Here is a 21,733-nt window from a genome sequence, read left to right as displayed (position 1 = left end):
AATCTAGAGGCAAAAATATTCTACTCCTGCTTGGGATCTCAATTTGTGTTGGAAAAACTTACTTTACAACCTTTTGAGCCTCTTTGAAACCTCAAATTAAAATTTTTGTCATGGCTGAATTTTTTTTGTTGGCTGCTTCTGCAAGAGGGTGTTTGATTACTCTGCCCCCTTATGGCATGAGTTTTTTTGCAATTTTTTCTGATAGGAGGGCATTCCATGTTGATAGCTCCTCACCTTTTTTCCCCCTTCTTTCTGGTATCTAAGGTGGTTTATAGTATATATTTACCTTTTCCTTATCATTTAACCCCCAAAAAAAGGTGTAAGATTTTGCATACTTTGGATGTTTAATACACTTTCGCGTTAACATACTTAAGTTTGATTACTTATTTAGGGATGTTTGTTTCTTGTGCTTTTTCTTTTGTTTGCAGTTTTGTTTTGTTTCTCTGTCAAAACAAGTGGTGGATTGGCTTTTTGATTTTGCATTGCATTTTGTTATTTCATTCATCATTGTTAGGGGGCAGCTGATTTTGCATTTGGTATCACTCCAAGGCCTGCATTCCACTAGGGGCAGCAGCCACTACAACAGTTATTTCAAAGCATTGGCTTTGAGTTCAGAGTTCAGTGCATACTTTCTCTAAGCATTATCACCTTCTGCTTCTATCACCTTCCTATCTACTCTTTTCTGTTTTTGTGGTTTGTGTTGTCTGTCTTGTTTCTGCATGTTATCAGCTCCCACCTTGCCTCTGCTTTGGGATTCTACTCTAGGGGTGACTTGCACCCAAAGGAAGGAAGGCAGCACACGAAGAACAGTTGTACCAGTAATGTAGTGTACCTAAATTAAATTACTGCAGTTCAAATTCCTCCCTCCCCTCCTTCCCCCTTTGTGGTTTTGGTGGTGGTTGTGGTGTTTTGATTGGGCTTATTTTGTATTTATTGTTCATGTTTTGGTGCAGGTATTTTTTTTTCTTGTCTTTGGAGGGTCTTCTGACATCTGGGAAAGGAAAAGGGGAAGAAGCGGTCATGCGCATGAGTACCCTGGCCTTACTGGCGGCTACGTACGTGCGCCTGCGCCTGATCCGGGCCGCCTTCTCTTGTATACTCGCCGACTGGATGCGGACTATACCCAATAGTAAGGACTGCAGCAATGGAATCCTCGAACATCTACATTTATGGTAGGTACAAAACTGTACTTTTCTGCTATTCACAACATGGCAAGCCAGTGCCCAAGGGCATTAGGCCACATTCAACCAGAGCAGCAGCCACTTCAGCAGCCTTCCTCAGGGGAGTACTAACCAAAGACATTTTAGAGGCTGCTACCTGGAGTTCAGTGCACACCTTTACAAAGCACTATAATTTACCACTCTACTCTAAATCCAGGGCAGGCTTTGCCACTGCAGTTCTGCAGGGCCTCATAGCCGCTCCTAATGCTATATTAGCTCCAGCCTCCCAACCATAGCTTTGGGATTCAACCCATGTGTAATGACTGCAACAGTGAAACACGAAGAACATAGTACAGTTGTGTACACTTACCATAAATGTAGTTGTTCGAGTGTATTCACTGTTGCAGTCCAGGTTACCCACCCACCATCCCCCATTTCTTTGCTGGAACTTATCTACACTTCTCTAATCTATACAACTTATGTGGTGTATTTGCTTGTAGATGAAGGTATAATATATTTTGGTGCATGTATGTTTTATTGACATATTTTTTAGCCTACCCTTTTGGGGGCACCTGACATCTGGGGCAAGAAAAACGGAAGAAAATGGTGTCGGCTGCATCTTTTATACCCCTGGCGCACTGACGTCCGAGAAGACGCGACAGCAACCAATGCCGGACCTAGACTTTGGAATTCAGGCCGACTGAGGGTAGCCTGCCAGCAGGATAACCAAAGTGTAATGACTGCAACAGTGAATACACTCGAACATCTACATTTATGGTAAGTGTACACAACTGTACTTTCCTGGCCAACCCATTTATGGTGGGCTGTCTGAACATAGGAATTTAGAAGTGACACAATTCCAGTTTAGACCAATCCTGTCTGTTCATGTTCTGTCTTTTAAAACCATTGGATTATATTTAATATTGATGGGACCTTTTATTTAATGTTGTTGTAACTAATACTATACCATTGTGCCCCCCCCCCAAAAAAAAAAAACAACAATAATGTGAAGATTTTGACGAGCAAAGCCCTGCAACACAACTGTGTAATGATTTAACTAAACGGGACTTCTTACATTCTTAAATTTTGGTAGAACTGTTTTCCTTCAGAACTAAAACTCATAGACTGCTAATTGTGTTATATAAATATTACTTTGTGAAAATGGGGTATAGAGCATATTTTCAGAATGCAGTTTGCAGTACTGGTGGTTTGAATTTGTAAAATATTAAGGTGATTACTGGGTTGATCAGGAAGGGGCACCACTGAGCATCTCACAGGTAGCAGTTTTTTCTAAAGAGCAAAGGCAAGGTAAATGGCATAAGTATGTGTGTGTGTGTGTGTGTGTGTGTGTGTGTGTGTGTGTGTGTCGTACCTCTCGGCTCCCCTTGATTTTGACTCACTAGCTCTGTCCCTTAATATCTCATAAAACTGGTGACATTTGGAGAAAAGGTGGTAAATTACACTTAATAAACAATGACAACAGAGTTAGACTGCTCTTATGTCAGAAAGTATATATTGATTCATATCCTCCCCTTCGGTCAATATCTTGAGTTCATTGTACTAATATTTTAAAAAGTGACCCTGATTCATTTGATAACCATGATGTGGGCTGGGGGGAGGACTTTGTGGATGAGAACTTTGTCTACTGAGCAATGCCCCGAATCCTAGAACACTAGTTTAATCTGAGCAATGCCAAGAGAGTGCAAGTTTTTCCAAATATAGTAGTGTAGTCAGTAGGGTGCAGTCTGAAGACTGATAGTAGTAATTGTGGTAGGAGAGGCTGTCTGTCTTCGTCTTCTTTAGGCTTTTCTTGGTTAGGGGTCGCCACAGCGGAACTTCAGTCTGCTAATGATTGGCAGTAGATTTTTTTTTTACAGGTGCCAGCTCAACGCCCAACCTTCAACGAAGGCACGCCCATTCTACGCATGTCTTTCGAATGCCACTTGACCGCGGGGGAACATACAGACTCCATACAGAAGGTGCTCCAGCCGATAATCGAACGTAAGAACCTCTTGCTGTGAGGCAACAACGCTACTGCTGCACCACCGTGGCTTAGGTAGGAGAGGCTGTCTGTACTAAGGAATATTTCAGCAGTGCAGAAAAGTGACATGCAGTGCAGCTTATTTAGACATGTCCTTTACTTCGGATATATATGTACTGCTGGTCCTTTTTTTCTGCATCACAATTTTTGTGCATTTCTTAGGATTTACAGCCACTGAAGAGTGTAGTATCTCTTGTGGTGCCGATTTTGCTGACTATAGTTGTGTTAAACTGACTTTTCTGATACTTGTTTTCCCACACTTCATATGTTTAAGTTATGTATACTTGATACAACTGCCTTCAGCAAGATCTAACTGCAGTGCTGTTATCTTATTTGATTACTCATTTTTGTCAGTATTAGTGGTGATACTTTAAAAATCATCAGTAACAATGATTGATCCCACAAGAGTCATAGCGGTTTTGCTGTTAAGGATGAAAATACACTCAGATGAAATGCCATGTTGATCTGATGACTGAGTAGCAGATATTAGAGAAAATAATTGTATGAGGTTGACCCCCTGCTGTCAACTTTTTCATTTATTTGGTCAGGTAATAGAACCACTTCTGTGACTGTGCAGGTGTAGTCTGAGGGACTTCTAATACTGATTAAGGTACACAAGATCCTGCAGACACGCACACACATACTTAGTAGAGTTGGGTGTTTAGTAAAAATCATTAGTAATAAAAAATTAAATCAGTATGCCATGTAATATCTTGCATTTGATTATTATTGTTCCAAAAATGCTGCACTTCTTTTTTGGTCAGGAATAACCATTGCATTAGTAGACAGTATTGTGAGCTAATAATAATGTGAAATTTCTAGCCATTCTTCAAGGTTCATTAATATGCATCAGCTGCATATGTACTCCCATCAGTAGTGTGTGACTGACTAATACCAGTCACTTTAAGGTATAGTCATGGTTGCCCGATAAGTCTTTGCATAGAAAATCTAGTGTATGAAAAATGGTCATTATCTTGCCATATACTGATGATGTACGTGTTACTGCAGCACAGTCGTGCACCACTTTATAAATGTCAGCCCATCTGTGCGGCATAAAAGGATAAAGTTGTGACTATGACTCAGGTGACCCAAATTCAGTTACTGGTTCAGGATACTGCTGGAGTTGGTGTGCTTTGCTAGCTTGCCACTTCTTTTGTGGGGGGGGGGGGGGGTGGAACATGTCCAGGATGCACATTTGTATAGTTGAATTCTCACTGGAGACCAGAGACAATATGGGAGCACTGGCTTCAAGGGGAGTAAGACCACCCTGAGGGGTTACTTTATTTGTGAAAGAGAATGATAGCCAATTGCACTCAGAACCCTAGGCATGTTACTGAGCATGCATGGTGGTGTTGGAGACATATTTAGAAAGACAGCCCCATATGGCTGCTTAGTGGTGAAAGCCCCTCTCTGTTGGCTCTTACACCAGTATATGGTGTGATGGTTGACATGCAACAGGGTGGCAAAATACACATCCCTGTTTAATAAATGCCAACAGTGGTATGCCAGAAAACCATTGTTAATGCTAGCACATGCAGTCCCTTCATAGTTAGCCATCACAACACAGACGTGGTTGTCAGTATGATTCACTATGCTACATCAAAGTGAATGTGCTTTATTCCTTTCATAAGCAGACTTCTGTTAAGCAGATTGTATGTTTAATCCAATATTTCACTGCATTTGTAGGCTTTTTTTTAATAAAGGAAGTTTTCTTATTCTAGTTGTTCTTATTTTATAAGCATTTACCTTCATGAGATAGATTTGTCTATAGCTTGCATTTTTCTGTTTTGATGAATAGAAACCCAGACGTTTATCAAGTAATTCACATATTGACAAAATGTTTGTTTTTCTTAAATAATTTGTGCACAGTTCCTTTGTACATTGATGCTGTCCGGGGGAGGGGGTTATATTGAATCTGTATCTTTGTATGCATAAATGCAGGATGATTAACACTAAAATAATGTTTTTGCAGGCACACTCCAGGCCACCATAAATAACTGAAATGTTGTTACTTGATTTAGGAATAGTACTACTTCCTTTAATAATACATTGTTCAACTTTGCAGTACTGTTCATTGGAGCTTCCTGTCATGCAGAAGCCCACATGTGGCCCAATTTTCAGAGTCATTTCATCATCCTAGCTGATGGGACATCAAGGTCGCCACCATCTTTAGCTCTTTCTGGCCATGCAGTTCAATGCACTTTTGTTTTTACCAGACTCTTATTGTCCGTTGGCCTGTTTGTTTTTCTCCAGAGTTTCTACAAATGAATTTTGTGCAAGTACCCTGTTGGGCAATTCTTTTTTTCTGTTTAATGTTCAAAAAAGTTAACTGCTTGAAGTGTGGGAAGCAAATCCTGCACAAAGACTTTCATTCTTTTTGTGTTTGTGTGGGACCTCAGCATAACATTTCCAGTTGTCAGGATTGTGCTAGATTGAAAAATAAGATCCTTAAGCATAGGACAATAGTCCTTTTGGCACACATGGAATATTCTGACTCTGTTCCTCTGCCTTCCTTAGCTTCTGCTGCTACTTTATTAAAGAAATGAAAAGACAAAAGCCTAAAAAAATTTGACTTTTTCATTCAGATGAAGGCAATCCTTCCATGTCTGCATCTAAGTCAACAGATGGCTCTGGTGATGCTCTTTTTCCATCCCCATGTCCAGTGACTACCTGGTCTGAGCCATCTGGTGTGACCCCTCGGGAGGCCTCCATGATAGCAAACCACTTGACTTTGCTATAGTTGAGTTTGAATTTGCTCAACAGACCTCTACTTCCAACATCCAAACCTTGCTTACCGAGGGAGGTGGTTCATCTTTCATGGTTCTGCAGGAACACATGCCATTAACCTGGAGAAAGGTCGTAGTCCCAGACCATGAACAGAGTCCTCTCTTGCTAAATGGACACTAAACCAAAGAGATGCTTCATCCTACAGTAGTCTATGTCCCATTTTTCAGCTATTACTACCCAGGGTGAAACGTAGAACCTCCTTAGAATTGCTCTTGAATTCATGGGATTTATGAAATCTGGAGAAAACTACCCAGGGTGAAGCTTAGAACCTCCTTAGAATTGCCCTGGAATTTGTGGGATTTATGAAATCTGGGGAAAACAGCCAGGCACTGCAGACTACCCCAGTAGCTTCTCCCTTTAAAAGACCAAGAGATGTCCTCTTTCAGGAGGAGTTTGATTCATCAGGATATGAGGATGAGGAAGTTCTTTTTCTGAAGACCTCCTCCCCAATCCTATCCTGATTCTCAATCAGATGATACCCTTTCCTCTGCTTAAGGGTACATTACATAGGACAAGGGAGGCTTTTCAGTAGGAAAGCAAATAATTTGTTTTGGCCCAAACCCCATACAGATAGCTTCTAAACATGCCATCCCCTAGACCAATAGCTGTTGAACGAGTCCATGAGGTATGAAATGATGTCTTCAGAGATATCTCTTTAAACCCAGACTCTCTTCCCCCACTTCAAGGAAGTCAGGCTGATCATATAGAGTGCTTGATGCTCAAACGCCTCTTCAAGAAACCATGAGCTGATCTCTCTCTAGTCTCTACCGAATCCAAGGGTGCACCTAAGCCTGCTGCTAGACATTAAAGAAAGAACAAAAATTCGAGGGAACAAGCTGCTAAGCGTAAGGAAAACTGATGATAAGTAAAATCAAAGACAGCAAAAAAAATGCGCTGTAATATTAGAGCTTTTATTTTATTAAACACAAGCACTTTCGGAGACTATCTCTCCTTCCCTCAGACAAAAATGAATCATACAGCAGCCAGCTAAAAAAAAACAAAAACAAAACAAAACTTCACTTTAAAATGAATAATAATAATCGCCATTTAAACAAAAAACTTCCAGCCTTTTCTATCATAAATAAATAATATAATATATATCAGTTATCTATAATTATAATACACTCTTCTTATGTGTTGTAAAAAGCATACACAAAAATACGTATATATAATGAATAATTGCAACTACATCCAAAGGCTGAGCCTTAAACATTTATAATTGAGCGATATAAAAAAACCTAATGTGTTTTCAATATTTATGACGACGCTTAATAAGTTTTGTGGTTTGTTAAAATGGATACAAGCATTATGTTTCTGTCTCGAAATATGCTATATACAAATAAAATAGTTAATGTAAAAAATTACTCAGGTCACAAACTCACACTTCATTTCAGAAGTCCCTATGCATTGTGTTAGTAGCTAGATACAGCGTCATTCAAAATGGAACCAAATCAAAAATATGTTTCCAAGCCTGCTGAGTCAAAAGATTTACAACCTTTTACAAGCTATGGTTTTAAAATACAAGTGCGATATTTGCTTCATAGCCAGGGTGTGTGTGTGCATGTCCCTAAGCTGCCTGCCATATCTTCCTTCCTTTTCTAACAACAATTGCCATGGACTGAAAAAATTTTTTGTCTTAATTTGTTTCAGAACCATAAATGTGAAACTAAATTATTTATTGTCCATGATAAGTGGAAGGCCAGAGCGTTGTAGTGTCGCTCTTTAGAAATAGCATATAAATGCTCATACACTCTTTATGCAGTGCCCTCTCAGTCTTTCCACTACTTAGCTTCACACATACACCACTGCCTTAGATGAGCAGGTAAAGTTACTCATGCTAGACATTCCCTATCTAGTGACAGAGAAGGTAGACTGTTTGATAAGTTTTGAAAAAATGTTTACACATCTGCTGTCCTCCCTGAAAGCTGTCCATTGCCACTTCCATATGTTAGAGAGCCCTTGCAGGAATAAATCATTACCAAGCAGGGGGCATAGCAGGTAAGATATTACTTGGGGACATTCAGGACACAGCTAGAGCAGCACTCCAGATTTCCAGACGTTTTCTGAAGTGTAGTTACAATGCTTCAGATGCATCATACAGCGTAGCTGCTGCTCACTCTGTTGTCTGCAGGCATGCTTGGCAGTGGCCCAAGCCGCTTTCTGACCAGGTTATGGCTGAAATCTTGGATACCCCAATGTATAAATAATTCTTGTTTGGGTCTCCTGCAAAGAAGTCTTTTGAGAAATTGGATAAAAATGGGAAACAAAATGTGAAAAAATTTTATTTGTCTCGAACCCAAAGGCATAATTGGAATTATCTTTGTAAGTCTTGACCTCTGCTTCCTAGCAATAAGGGGAGGCCTCCCTGATCAAAAAGGCAAAGGTAGTCCAGAAGATGACAATCCAAACAAAGCCATAGACCTTGGAGGGGGGGGGGATCAAAGATTCTCCCCCCAAAGTGAACAGCTGTGACCATGCACACATCACCCCTCCTTTCTCCCATCCCCCATGACACCCCCTCTCCATCCAACTAGCAGGAAGAATCTCTTCCTGTCTAAACAAGTTAAAATCTGTCAACTCAGATCATTAGGTACACCATAGAAAAAGTTACTTCATTTCTGAGAAAGGCCACCCTTCTTTTGAAAGGTATGGTATCCCTCCAACCAAGATTTCCTTAACCCATCTTGCATTTTGTAAGAACTTTTGCAACAGAGATCCATTCAACCAGTTCCTGCTGGGGAGGAGACAACAGGGTTCTACTCAGGAATTTTCTTGTCCCAAGAAAGGAAGGAACTAGAAGACCAATTTTAGACCTCTCATAGTTAAGATGTTCCTAGATATTTCCAAATTCAGAATGCTTACTATTCAAAAACTGCTGCCCATGATTTTTCCAGGAGCTTGCATGATTACAGTAGAGCTTCATGTGCCTATAGCAAAGGAACACAGGAGATACCACTGATTTATAGCAGCAGGTTTGCACTAAGAATTCCGTGCTTTACCATTTGGTTTATCCACTGCACCCAGTGTTTTCACAAAATGTTTTAGCTCCAAATCTAGCGCATTGCAGAACAGTAAGAACCATGTTTACCTCTACTCGGATGATTGGCTCATCCAGAGAAAAACATTCTGGACTTTAAACAGCCTTACAGGTTACCATGGACTGCTTTCAGAGGATAGGCCTCACCCTCACTTTCTACAAGTTCCAACTTCACCCTCAGACGAGAATTTTCTTTGAGTCTAGTGACTGACTCAATGTCTTCCTACCACAAGATAAGATGTTCTTCCTGACAGACTACCTACTCAGCTTACTGCCAGAAAAGACTGTCATGGCAAGGGAGTATCTAAGGGACTTGGGGTTCCTAGCATCATGCATCCTTATGAATCCCCCTGGCAAAATTGCATATGAGGAAACTTCAGTGGTTCCTGAAAAACACCTGGGAACAATGCTCCCAGTCCCTGGAGACCCTGCTGCCTCTTCTGCCATGCTTAAAAAGGGGTCTTCTTTGGTAGAAAGATACCATCAGGCTGAATCCAGGCACAAATGTTCTCTCCACCAGAGAAGGACAAAACACATAACCACAAAGAGTTGCAAAGTAGCCTGGGAGCACACTTAAGACCCTTAAAGTTGCAAGGTGTTTGGACCCCAGGACAAAGAAAACTTCATATAAATCAGGAGGAGTTGCTGGCAGTTTTTCTAGCAATTGTATCTTTTCAAAGCAACCTTCTCCCTATAAGCACTGCAAGGTTGGACAGGCAACACCACAGTTATGTGGTACACAAGAAAGGGGGGGAAACATTCTTACCCCTTTTGCAGTTTAGTAATAAATATTTGGCCGTTGGCACAACTACAGTTGACACTGGTAATGTTCTACATTCCAGGCCAGAGCAACATCTTAGCAAATTCTTTGAGCAGAGACATTTTGGATCCCAATGAATGAATGCTAAAAAGGGAGACCTTCCTGGACCTCACCAATCTTTGGGAACATCCCAGTATAGACCTTTTTGCCTCTCACCAGAACAGGTAACTTTAAAGGTTTTGCTCAAGAACCAAACAGACCGGGACATAGAGAACAGACACTTTTTCATTCAAATGTACAGGACTGTTTCATTATGACTTCCATCTTTTCCCCCAGATTCTCAGTGTACACCAATCAAGGTGAGGTCAGAAAGGGCAAGCACGATACTCATAGCCTTCTTCTGGCCAAGGCATAATTGGTTTACCTCCTCTTAACCCCCAGTGAGGGACCATACTACATTCTCCCATAAGTGATAGACCTGCTCACCCAGCTAAGGTCTGTTAATTATTCTCATCTGAGCACCCTCAAACTAATAGGTTGAAGGATTGGTTTCTGACCCCAAGTAATGCAGCCTGTTCTATAGAGGTGCTTTCCCGAGAGAAACCAGAAAATGAATACCTGAAAATCTTACTTATCCTAATGGAAAAGGTTTCCTGTTTGGTGCATAGACAAAAACATTAACCCTTTACTAGTAGGCATAAACATAGTATTATAGTACCTGTCAGGACTGTTTTACCAGAGGCTTTCTTATTCCGCTGTTAAGGTACATACTTCAGCTGTCTCTGCTTGTCTTACCTGCTCCCCCTATCTATTCTCACCTTCTCCTGCAACTTTTCCTTAAAGGGGTTATACGTCTTTGACCTTCCCAGCAGGAACCCTGTACCTACCTAGGCTTTAAACTATGTCTTACATGAACTGAGATTACTACCTTTTGAGCCAGCAACTTCTGCTCCATTAACAATGTTCATGTGGAAGATTGCCCTGCTGATAACCATTACTTTAGCCAGGTGAGTTTTGAAGCTACAAAGTCTGATGTGCAAAGAACCCTTCACTGTGTTCCATAGGGATAGGGTAACTCTTACAACTAATTCCACCTTCATGCCCAAAGACGTGTCAGATCTCTCTTTAAATCAAGCTTCTCATTTCCCAGCATTCTTCCCTAGCCTACAGAATAAAGCAGTGCAAGTCTTGCAGTCCCTGGATGTACACTGACAGGTCAGGTATTAGCTGGAAAGGACAAAATTGTTTAACAAAGCAGCCCCGACTGTTGGTGGGATTTGCAGAAGGAAAAGAAGGCATACCAGTCTCCTCCAAACAGACTTCTCTCTAAATGGATAACCAACTGGATTACCTTCTGTTATGCCTGTCATGGCAATTCAGTACCTAATTATTAGGACCTACTCCACCAGACACAGCGTGGCCACCACTGCCTTTCTTAAAGGTATTCCTGTACAGGCTATTGTGGATGCTGCCATGTGGACGTCTGTCCACACCTTCACTAAACACTACATTTTAATCACTGTCTTCAGTGCTAGGGCAAGGTTTGCAACTGCTATCCAACAAAACCTGGTTTCCAAAAGGCCAATAGACAGAATACCCCCCCCCCCCAACTAGTAGCTTTGGGAGTCCTCCCAAGAATCATTACAACAACATTAACTACAAAGAACATAGTATGATTGTCACACATGCTATAATTGTAAATGTTTGAGTAGATCAGTGTTGCAGTACAAATTTCTACCCTCCTACCCCTCTGTCTTCTGCCCTGTCATGCCACCCCCCCCCATTCCAGGGAGATAGTGGAGAGGAAAGTATTTCAGATGGTTAGTTTTTATCCACCATCATCCCCTACCTTTACCTGTAAAACATGGCTGATAACTTTCCACTATACCTCTCCAAAAAGGTCTCTTGACCTCTGTAAGGTTCACACTGTCATCAGGCATCAGACTGTTACTCACTGTCTAGATAGAATTTAGAATGGTGCCACAGGATACCCCTTTTATATTCTGAGGTCAGCCATTGGATGTTCATTGGCTAGGGATGAGGAAAAAAATGTGGAGTTTGGGCTGATCGTAGACTTCTGCAAGGCAGTAAGACACAGGGATTAGTACTGTGATATTGATCTACTCAAATATCTATAATCATGGTTAGTGTGACAACTGTACTTTTTTAGTTTTTGAATCTTTACAAGTCTTTGAAACCTTTGGTTTCATAATGAGCTCTTTTTTGGAAATCTTCACAAGTTTCATTGTATTATACATCTGCAAGCTCCTGATATTTACATGGTGAACTGATGTGGCTGCTTTGTTTGTTTGGGAATAATGGTGTGACGTCATAGTTTGTTGAATAATGTTAACCAGTTTAACTTAGCTAAGTAATACCTTTTTTCAGGAGGTTGGTTATTACGTTAAGAAGGGCGGTAATACAAGTAAGACCATTCTTAATCTGAAACCCATGGGACCAGCCGACTTTCAAATTTCAGATTTTTTCAGATTTTAGAGCTCTCAGACAACGAATGCAGCTTAATTAGGAGTCAAAATTTACAATTAATGTTTACTACTAGTAGTAGATGACATGACAGCAGTGAAACTACATTGCATAAACCTTGTATGCTGTGCTATGAAGAATTGAAACAACTATTTTTTTCAAAATTCAGATGCACATTTATTTAGAGGAAGAGTCAAAAGATTGTTGGAACTGCTCACTGATCTCCTTCCGCACACGCACACACACACACACACACACACACACACACACACACACACACACACACACACACACACACACACACTGTAATTAGAAGGTGCTGCAGAAGGTGCGAGGTTGGATCATGGATTGTGACTGTCAAGATGTAGTCAGACCTCTGATGATGGGCCAGGAACAGGAATCTTAGGTGGCAAAGTTGTTCAAGGCCTGCAATTAGCTGATCACACATTTCCACCATAGTAGTGTCCACAATGTCCTCATCATCACCGTCATCATGCTTATCTGCATTTAACACCATTGCAGCACTTTCTCCATTGCTCAAGGAATGCACAACAGGTGCATCATTGTTAATGTTTAACATTTCTTCTATGTCAGCTTCCTTTAAGATGTTTACACTTGTGACCGATAAACTTCTATCATAAGTTACGAGGTTAGATATTCTCTTCCTCAACAGTGATACAAAATCCTTCAAAGTCTTCATCTGTTGGTTCATTTTCAAACATTATTGTAGGCCAAATTTTTGCCAAGCATGAGTTAAAGTCGAATGTGAAGTTGTTCTATCTCGCCGTTCATTCTTACTGATGGGTTCTGAGCCGATCTACTACAAAGCTAGAGGTTTTCAAATAGCTCTAGGCCGAGTCCCTATCCCATGATGTACCTGGAGTTACCTCAGATTTAGTTTGCCGCTGCAACAGATCGGAGGTTCTCGCTAGCTCGGGCCAGTAAAAACCTTACTTTTATTATATTTCAAAATATTGTTGATATTTTCTTCAAAATATAGTTAGTTAGCTAAGCTCTTACAGCTTTATCTGTAGTTTCCCTTCCCTTGTGTGCCTTTTTCATAGCTTAATATTTGGCGTCGTTTTTTAATTAGGCCTATTTAAAGTTCTGACTGAAAGTTGTTTAAACAGTGACCTTCTGTCACCTTTTTCTTGGATATAGTATTGTGTGCTTAGTTAGTGACCTTTGTCACAGCTTTATAGTTATTAGAGTTAACTTTAGTAGTGTATAGCTTGGTTATTTGTATTTAGTGATTTTGTCACTAATTTATATTATCTGCGTAAATAGTGTGTGTGTGTGATTTGTTAGCCTTAGTTTGAAGGACTTGTGTGCTTATATTTAGCCTGTCTTTTTATTAGAAGGCTTATTCATACATTTGATTGTTGTTGGGTGTGTCCGTTTCTCTGTCATGGCTGATGACCAGGACAAACACCCTAAGTCAGAGTTTAAAAAATGCCCTAAACGTGGGCAGAAGTCTGTCACTGGCAGTCATGTCAATTGTGTTTATTGCTTAGGTGCATTACACTTGCAAGAAACCTGCTCCATATGCCATTCCTTTTCTTCTGGGGTTCTCTATGATAGAAAGAGGAAACTCATTGATAGGGGTTTATTGAAACCTTCTTTCCAGGAGGCTTTGAGTAACCAGGATGGATCTAGTAAGTCCTCAGTCTTCCAAGACTTCCATGGAATCAAAAAAATCAAAAAAGTCTGTGACATCGGCTCCATAGTTCTCGGAGCAGACTGTCTTTTCTTTTCTTTTCATTGGCGGTCCCTGGTTTTGGAACCAGTATCCGAAATTCCAAAATCTCCTTTACTTCAGTTGGTACCACCATCGATCCATTCATCTCGGTCTTCTGTTAGATTTTCAGATTTTGATTTGAATCATGTGGTGCAGAAGCTTTTACAGGCACCGGCCTTTGCAAAATTGTTATCGGATCCGACCCAGGTGGCTTTGGAGCTGAAGACCCTTATGCCAGCTACAACTCTTCCTCCTCTGAGCTATACCGGTCCTTCAGAGCCAGGGAAGTCAGACTTGTTGATTGTGGAACCTTCGGAGCTGATGCCTGCTCCAGTGTCTTCGGCTCCATTCACTCTGACGTCCTTGGTGCAGATCACACTCTGGTCGGGTTCGGGGAGGATAGTTGAACCGACTTGTCTGTTCCGACACTGCCTCTCGGGGTTTTGGCTTGGATGAGCTCGGCTCCTACCTCAGGCTTGGAGCCCACTGTCCCGGTGCCGTGGGTATCGACTGTTTCCTCGGATCCGTCGGTCCCTTCGCATCAGAGCAGGGGTGCCTTCGAAGCCATGAGAAGAGTTATGTCTCCTAAGACATCCTGAATCTCAGGTCCAGCTTCTTCATTCCCTAAAGCGCCTGTGTCTGCTTCACAGATCCTGGTAAAACAGAGACCTAGAGCCTCAGGAAGCCCCATTGGGTGGCCCGTGCTCTTCCGAGACCACACCAGAAGCTCCCACTGATGAGGTTCCCAGTGAGAGGAAACATCTAGACTCTCCTCAGGAGTCTCCAACATCTGATACTGACTTGGATGAATCAGAAGGGTCCCCGCGGTCCCCCTCTGAGGATATCTCTTTTGCAGAGATGCTTGAAATCCTTAGGCAGAGGAGTGACTGGCAGTCCACAAACCCTACTGAAGACGAGTCTGTTCTCCTGAAGGCTTACAGGTCTCAGCCCCCAACCTCTTGGGTGTCTCCTCCCTTCAATGAGCTTATGGAGCTGGTCTCACGAAGGGTGTGGGAGTCTCTAGACACCATGGAACCTGTCCCTAGGAAGCCTAATAAGTTTATATCTGCTCCCCAAGATGAATCCTTTTTGACCAAATGTGTGCCAGTTGATGCCATGGTGGTGACGGCAGCCACCAAAAAGGAAATGTCAGTAGCTTCCTCTTCTATCCAGCCTCCTAACAGAGACTCCAAGATCATGGATAGATATGGGAAGGGCATGTTTAGTTCAGTGACTTTTGCACTCCGTTCGCTTAACTACTTAACTCATTTCACGAGACTACAAAGAGATCTCCTTAAAGATCTGGGAGATCTCTTCAGGGTACAGTAGCTGCAGGAGCTACAGACAAAGTTGCCTCCCAGCTTGCTACCCTCAACTCCATTGTTAACTCACCCATGCGCCTCATTTCATATGCAGCTGATGGAACGAGCAGGGCAGCAGGTACAGGAGTTGCTCTTGGGAGGCACTCCTGGATGCGCTTGTGTTCCTTCGCGGAGCCCTTCAAGTCATCCTTTGTGAATACCCCTTTTGATGGCTCGTCACTTTTCTGGCCCAAAGTTAAGGAAACTGACCAGGTGTGAGCAGGAGGGAAAGACTCTGCCATCGGAGTCCATTTTTCCACCCCTACCAGATCATACCCCAAGGGTGAAAGGGGAGGGAAAATGTGGTTCTGAAAAGCCCGAGGAGCCTTTCAGTACACACGTGGCAAACCCCCCTCTAGGGGCAGAGGAGGGGGCAATAATGGAAGATGCCGCCCACGTGGTACAGGGGGTCTGCAAAACCAGGGCAACAGAGATCACTTCTTTGGGAAGTCCTACCAGAGCTCCTGAAAGAAGGCCTGACTGTCCTGCTCTGGAGGCAGTCTGGGGTTGCTTATCTTTGTACCCAGATGCCTGGCTCAAAATAACAAACTACAACTGGGTACAAAGTATCATTTCCAGAGCATACTTTATTCCATTCGCCACACCCCCTCCACCGACAAGAAAAATCCCGGAAGTTCCACCCAGTTACAGGGAACAAGCAACAGTAGAGGTCCAAACATTGCTAAGAAAAAGAGTCATCCAACCAGTCCCAGCAGACCAGACAGGATCCGGAACTTACTCAACATTCTGTTTAGTTCCAAAAATGACAGGGGACTGGAAAACTATATTGGACCTCAACAGGCTAAACAAATCTGTCAAGAAAGAGAAGTTTTGGATGGTCACGCTTCAGTCAATACTTCCCTTCCTAGGGAAAGACAATTGGATGTGCTCGATGGATCTCCAGGATGCGTACTACCACATAAAAATGGCTAGACCATCCAGGGATCATCTGCACTTCCGGCTGGGAGCCAATCATTACCAATTTTGAGCCCTGCCCTTTGGTCTCACTACAGCCCCCAGAGTGTTCACCAAATGCATGGCTGTGTTCACGGTTCACCTGAGACATTTAGGATTCCAGGTGTTTCCGTACCTGGACGATTGGCTCCTCACCGCCACCACCAGGCATCAACTCATTCACGCCAGGGAATCCACTCTGTCACTCTGCAGCCAGCTGGGCATTACAATAAACTCAGAAAAATCTGCCTTGTCGCAATCGGAGCATACTGCCTTTATCAGAGCAAAACTGGACACCACCACCACCATGCTAAGACTTCCAGTAGAAAGAGTCTTACTACTCCATCAGCAGGTCCGCATTCTGATATCCAAAAGCAAGACTCCAGCATCAGAAGTTCTAAAATTTTTAGATATGATGGAAGCAGCAATTCTGGCCATACCGCTGGGTCGTATGCACATGCAGATACTGCAGTGGCTGTTGTTCACTCAGTGGTCTTACCAAGAGCTTCCCATGTCTCACCTGATAATCACAAACTCCTGCAAAAAGGAGCTTCAGTGGTGGTTGACCTCACTTCATGTCACGATAGGACGTCCCTTTGTTTTACCCCCACCAGCAGCCACAGTGACCATGCACGCTTCCCTTATAGGGTGGGGCATTTTCAGGGAAGGACAGCCCAAGGCACATGGACCGATCCAGAGACACATCTGCATATCAGTGTCTTAGAGATGAGAGCAGTATTTTTGGCATTGCAGTACTTCCAGGGCTCTCTTCCTCTGGGTATGATTGCAGTTCAGACAAACGACATGTCAGTGGTCTGGTACTTGAACAAACAAGGAGGAACCAGGTCATATCCCCTTTATCTTGAGGCCCTTAGAGTATGGCAGTGGGCTATATGCACCCAGCACTTTCTGTTAGCAACACACATCCTGGGGAAATCCAACGTGATGATAGCAGACAAGCTGAGCAGAGCAAATTTTGTTGCTCCATGAATGGTCCCTCAAGAAAGAAATAGCGGACAGGATATTCCGCAGGTGGGGCCAGCCTTGCTGCGACCTTTTTGCCTGCCACATGAACACGAAATTCAGAAGTTACTTTGCCCTGATTCCCCCTCCGGGAGAAGCCCCAAGGGACGCACTCGTTCATGATTGGCCTCCGAGTCTCCTCTGTGCCTTTCCACCAATCCCGTTGATACCCAAGGTTCTACAGAAAGCAAAAACTCTGGGAAGGACCATCATTCTAATAGCCCCTCATTGGCCTCATCAGATTTGGTTCCCCTTCCTTCGACGACTTCTTTTGGAGGACCCTTGGATTCTGGACCCAGTTCCGGACCTTCTGACTCGTCGGGAAAATTTCTTCCATCTCTGCAGCCCCTGACGCTAACAGCTTGGCTGCTTCAATTCCCATCATAGCCAGGTTCCATAACCTTTCCAATGAGATGAAAAAAATTCTCGTATCCTCTCATAAATCCTCTACGAGGAAGCTATACTTTAGCAAATGGAAAAAAATTTCTGTATGGGCCTCTAAAAACAATATTGATCTTTACCAAGCCCCTACGGCCTCTGTACTAGAGTTTGTGACCATGATCTTCAATAAAGGAGCTGCAGCTGCAACAGTCCATGTTCAACTTGCTGCCATTTCTAACTTTCATCTTGGATTTGAAGGATTGAATATTATGTCATACAAATTATCCAAAGCCTTTCTCAAATGGACCTTTCATCTCAGACCACCTGTGAAATCTCCCTATTCCCCATGGAATCTAAATTTTATGCTTTCCCGTATCATTCTTCCTCCATTTGAACCAGCTTCTTCATGAGACCTCAAATTTTTGTCATGGAAGACTATCTTTTTAGTGGCTATTACTTCTGCCCGCAGAGTGTCAGAACTTAAGGCCTTGTCCATTAAACCTCCTTACTTGATTTTCCATGCTGACAGAGTCTCCCTTCGAACAAACCCCAATCACTCCAGCAACCTAGAATACATGATGCACAATCTTGATGTTCACAGACAGCTCAGATTTTACTTAGAACAAAAGATTTTAGGAAATTGGAACAGCTTTTTGTTTCCTTTTCAGATGCCAGGAAAGGTATGCCAGTGGCTAAAACAGCTCTGTCTAAATGATTATCTGATTGTATCACATTTGCTTATTCAGCTGCCAGTATGCCTTTGCAGCATAAAATTAAAGCTTATTCAACCAGAGCAGTTTCTACATTCTCTGCTTTTTCAGCTAGACTTCCTATTGATAACATTTGTGCAGCAGCCACTTGGTCAAGAAGTCATACCTTTATCACTTATTACAAAGTTGACAGGGCTTCCAGGGATAGGGCCTCCTTTGGATCCACCTGAGATAGATGGTGCCTGGGATGCTACCAATCAGTAGGAATGAACGGCGAGATAGAACAACTTCACATAAAGAAGTTATGTACTTACCATAACGTTCCATGTGAGTTGTTCATCGCGCCTTCATTCTTACGTCCCTTCCTCCTTGGCTCTCAGAAGACCGAGATGCTAGAGCCTTCCTGGCCACTCAACCCTTCTATATTTTCTCTTATGGAGTTATAGAATGGCATATGTTATTATTATACGCAGTAAACAAGATCTGGGGTAACTCTAGGTGCATCATGGGATAGGGACTTGGCCTCGAGCTTTGTAGTAGGCCAACTCAGAGCTGAGGGATCTGCTCCGAACCCATCAGTAAGAATGAAGGCGAGATGAACAACTCACATGGAATGTTATGGTAAGTACATAACTTTTTTTTTTTTTTTTTAACATCCTTCCAAGCATTAGCAACTGCGTAAATTGTATCCTTAACACTGAACTCTGTCTGGAAGTCTTGGATTCCTACACCTCCGTTGACTGCAGAGTTTAAAAAATGTTTTTTGTACTTGCTCTTCATTGATCGTAAAATTTCCTGGTCACAAGGCTGCAATAATGATGCAACATTCACAGGAGGACGATTCCAAAAACATTACTTTGCTTTTCACAAGAAGTTCATCAGGGGGATGTGCAGAACAGTTGTCCAGGAACAGTAACATTTTACAGTTTTCTTCCAGTCCAGCTTGCCTGCAATAAGCTTGAGCCTCTGGTACAAAGTGGTTATTCAACCAGTCAGAAAACATTTCTGTGGTAACCCATGCTTTCTTCTTTGCTTAATAATGCATGGGTAAATGGCATACAACTTTCAGGCATCTTGAATGTTTGCCTTTGCCAATTACTGCCAACTTCACCTTGTGTGCCTGCAACATTGGCACACCCAAGAATAGTGAACCTATCTTTAGCATCCTTGCAGCCTGTTGGTGCTTTCTCGTCATCCATTATTAATGTCTTTTCTTAGGGACGTAATGCCAGTAGAGAGCTGTTTCATCAGCATTGTACACTTATTCATCACATTTCATCAGATATTATCTTGGCAAATTCGTCAATATAATTTTCAGCTGCTTCAGGAACAGCCAAAGCTTTTTTGCCACACATTTTTAGATATTTTAAACCGTTACGCTTCTTAAATTTCTGCAGTCAGCCTTCTGGATATTGACAGCCACCTTCAATTTTAAGTTCTTCATGATATCATGCTTGTTTCATGATCAACAAACCAGTCAGTGGCATACTTTCACTTCTTTTGTCGAATCCACTCCAACATATGATCTAGGTCTTCATTTTTTTTGCCTTATTCAATGTTTTCCTATCTTTCATTAGTTTATGGTCATCACTGTCATTATAAAACTTGAGTAACTTGATCAATTTGTCTTTCTGCTTCTTTAAATCATACACAGTGGTAGTTTCGACACCATATTCTTCAGTGAGATGCCACATGGACACATCATGATCAAGTTTCTGCAATAACTAACTCCACCTTCTGCATTATTTATAACGACTGATGTTTCCTTTTCTTTTTCTCAGTTTTACCCATTGGAGTGTCTGTAGCTCTTTTAGACATTTTCACAGTGAAAATAACAGAATAATAAAGATATCAGTGAGGAGCAGGTGCACTTGCGCACTGCTATTAGTATGAGCGCTGAGCAGTGTGCTAGGCCAACAAGTGAACGAAAAAAACTTTGGATTTCAGAGCTTTTCGGATTTCAGAATTTTGGGTTAGGGATTGTCAACTTGTACTTCAATAATATTTCTGCACTTGTACCACGTCAAGGCCACTAATAGTAAGGTAACAGTGTAATATTAATCAATTTGCAAGGCACCACTTAAAGTAACCTTTACAATGCTTTGTCACTATACATGGCAAAATATTTTGCAAACTTTCACAATGCCCATGGAAAGATAAGTAACCATTATTAACAGTATTATTCATTGCAATAGACTTCTCAGACCTTTTTCAGTCATGACTGTGCCCACAAGGGTGAGGGCAAATGGTAAAAGAAACATGAAGAACTTAGAGTGACTATTGTAGCAACGTGCTTTTTGAAGGTGAGTGAAAACCATAGTACAAGGATAACCCACACAGACTGTGACCAGAGGCATGCATGTTTGAACCAAAACCCTGAAACTGTGGGGCATAACTTTTGTTATTTAGTAACACGACAAGGGTCTGAGTGCATGCTTATGTGTTAGAATTGTTTTGTTTGCAAGCTGCTATTTCAGCTGCAGTCTGTTCTTGTCAAAAGTATTATGATTGGGAAAAAGAAGTTTTCTCATTTCTAGTCTATTACTGTGTTATGACATCTCCATGCTCCCCTGTATTTGCTGGGACCATAACTGAATTTAGAAGTTCTTCCACATATATTTTATTATGCTTTTGATGAAATAATCACAAAATATGACATTTTGCACTGTTTTCTGGTCCGTATGATGCAGTATCAGGCCATCAGTGTCAACTTACTTGTACGATAGATTTATAGCATTTTATTTTACTGGTGTTGGCATGATAGTACCACCTGCTTATTCTCAGAGATTTTAGTAATGGTCAGGGACATCCTCCTTCCATCTCGTGTGTTGCATTTGGAGCTAAATTGTTAAACCACCTCAGTTTTTACAGTATTGGTATTATTGCATTTTTGCTTAGCTCTGTTAATTTAGTTGTAATGGAGACAACTGCAGACTGGTTTTCTTTCCATCTATTCTTACAGTTTTATTTTCTGTAAGTCTGGACTTTTTGCCCAAGCTTCACCCACCACTCCTATGTTCTGACAAGTCCTTCTTACTTTTTCTACTGATTGACTTTCTGTTTCAGATTATTTCTGATTAAGGTCATGAGGAAAACCATTTCTAAACTGTTTTGTATTTGTAATGTATGCTCATAACTTGCTATGACATGTTTCTGTGTTCCATGTTGAAACATCACTTTTGTTGCTTCTGGAAGGAGTGGGTCAAAAGAAATGAGAAAATAGACATGGCAGATAACGAATGACAAGGGCAATATCTTTTTCTGTATGAATGGGGAAATGATCACTGGACTAACCCG

At 41.8% G+C, this 21,733-nt stretch overlaps 1 protein-coding gene across 1 annotated transcript in view; it reads left to right on the top strand.

Annotated features, from left to right (window-relative positions):
• Positions 1-21,733, top strand: part of TIMM50 (translocase of inner mitochondrial membrane 50) — a 1,096,571-nt gene that overhangs the window by 577,629 nt on the left and 497,209 nt on the right. The window lies entirely within an intron of this gene.

The sequence above is a fragment of the Protopterus annectens genome, chromosome 1.part0, assembly GCF_019279795.1.
Source record: "Protopterus annectens isolate FY-2018-M chromosome 1.part0, PAN1.0, whole genome shotgun sequence".
Lineage (NCBI taxonomy): Eukaryota > Metazoa > Chordata > Ceratodontiformes > Protopteridae > Protopterus > Protopterus annectens.
The sequence above is the reverse complement of the archived record's forward strand: the minus strand, read 5'-3'. Positions and strand labels throughout refer to the sequence as shown.